Source organism: Eptatretus burgeri, chromosome 9, assembly GCF_056783735.1.
Source record: "Eptatretus burgeri isolate ZD-2024b chromosome 9, Ebu_testis_v1, whole genome shotgun sequence".
Lineage (NCBI taxonomy): Eukaryota > Metazoa > Chordata > Myxini > Myxiniformes > Myxinidae > Eptatretus > Eptatretus burgeri.
This window is the reverse complement of record NC_140969.1, coordinates 12,728,796-12,731,090: the sequence shown is the minus strand read 5'-3', so window position 1 is coordinate 12,731,090 and position 2,295 is coordinate 12,728,796. Positions and strand designations below refer to the sequence as shown.

Sequence of the window (2,295 nt, the reverse complement as noted above, 5' to 3'; positions counted from 1 at the left end):
CCAAGTTTCATCGAAATCGGTTTGCTGGTTTGTGCTGTGGAGCCTCGCGTTGCAGACACACACACACACACACACACACACACACACACACACACACACACACACACACACACACACACACACAGAGACACAGAGACACACACACACACACACACACACACAGAGAGAGACACACACACACAGACACACACATACACACACACACACACACACAGAGACACACACACACAGAGAGACACACACACACACACACACACACACGGAAAACCCGACAATGAGGGATATCTCGCGAATCCAACAGACAGACACACACCAATAACGAATATAGTGGTCACTCACTGACTCGTGAACCAATTATAGCACCGTAGTCCCAAAAAGTAAGTCAGACATACAAAACTATAAATACACACACACATACACACACACATTCAATTAGCCATAGGAATGTTTTTGCTTCATTTATGTAACCTGAGTTATTTTTATTTTCGGAAGCGATAGATACAGTGGTCTGTTACCTATGCACTGCCCAAATAAAGGAATGTGTCAGAAGAGCATGTTGCACACTTAAAACATGATATTCTGCCAGGACAGACAGGATATCCTGTCTGCAGGACAGGTACTCTGATAGTGTGACTAATTACCTAAATACTGTATGAGGGACGTTCAGAAAGTTCTAGAAACTGGGTACTAACTTGCAAGCAAGAGAGGTGGATATTTTACGCATGATAGATTTACATGTAGGCCGTGCTTGTTAGATGCGATTAGTTTCATTCACCTGACATTGTTTATTGTTTGAGTTTAATCCAGATTATTTGAACGTCAAGGTTTCATCATTTAATTCAGACATCATACAATTATGAATCTTATTAAAATTGAACATCAACGTTTTATGCAAAAGTAACTGCTCCACGGACCTCTGGTAGCAGTATATGGCAAAGGTCCAACCATAAACAAATAAGCAGCACACTTTCAGCGCACATGGATATGAGCCTCCTGAAGATGACCTCAGGACGCGATAGCTGACAGATGTGACCGACCAATATACTTTTGCCCAGATCAAGGCCCGACTCATGGGAAATCGTAGCTCAGGTCTCCAAAATATCCACGTAATGGGAATTTCTCAATGCAGTATCTTCCGCATCATCGACAAACACAGCAAGCTGGGGCCTCAAATCTTTCAGCACTCACCATCAAGAGCACTAACTGGCATTATGTCACCAGTTCTACAAACTGTTCGACACAGATTCAGCTAATCCTATCACTCATCTGATAACTGGTGATGAAATGTGGCTTCACCACTGGCAACTAAAAACAAATTGGAATCCATGTAGTGGAGGCACAAGGAATCACCACCATCCAATAAGTTTCACACCCAACCCTCAGCAGGTAAGACCATGGCCCCCATTGTCTCGGATATAAAGGGAATCATGCCAATGGACTATATGCCTCACAAAACTACAACTACAGGGGATTATTGCACCAACTTAACACAAAGCATAGTGGCAGGTCATAAAGGACAAATGGTGAAGGATGTTGACCAAAGGTGTGTTTCTAGTACTGTCCACAGCGGTGAGGGATGTTGACCAAAGGTGTGCTTCGACTGTGCACAACGTGCCTACTCACAGGACCTGTGATATACAAAGCACCTTTCATGACTACAGCCATGATTATCCGCACCACCTCCCACCCCAACTCCTCGCCGTATTGCCTGGACCTGGTCTCCATTGAATGCATTATCTGTTTCGACAATTCACATTTACACCTGTGTGCTCAAGGATTCACCGAAGAAACAGACGAAGCAAACAAGACATGGCTGGCTGCTGGAGCAATCTGAAACTTCTATTTCACTGACATATACAACTTGAAGGACAAATGGAGCGAGTGTGAAGTCAAGGGACATGACACTGAAAATAAAAAGAAATGGCGCTTCTTTGACTATTGTGAGCATCAGATTCCTGCAGACCTTTTGAACATCCCTCGTAAATCCAGGATCTTATCACTTCATCCAAAGCAACCTTTCGCCCTTGCAGACTGTTCGCCAAAAATCACAGAGCGAGCAGCCTGTCGTCAGCTTATTGCATCATAGTCATCAATCTATAACTTCTGCAAACATCATTAAACCGCATTGCTGACATCTCCCCAAAATCGTGAGACAGAGATTGATAATGTGCTGGTGATGATTTATATCTCCTGTAAGCCAGGGACGTTATTTCAACGTTTGATTGCTACTGCGCGACGGTTTCTGCTCGACGCTCAAGTACCCTTCGGAAGCAACAAAAACTTGACTTGAAAACA

General features: G+C 43.7%; 1 long non-coding RNA gene across 2 annotated transcripts in view; it reads right to left on the bottom strand.

The window, feature by feature from the left end:
* Nucleotides 1-293: 293 nt before the first annotated feature.
* LOC147019552 (uncharacterized) overlaps nucleotides 294-2,295 on the bottom strand; it is a 44,914-nt gene continuing 42,912 nt past the window's right edge. For both annotated transcript variants that reach the window (XR_015062024.1, XR_015062023.1), the window contains exon 3: nucleotides 294-2,295. This exon is cut by the window's right edge and continues 411 nt beyond it. This is a non-coding gene — a long non-coding RNA (uncharacterized LOC147019552).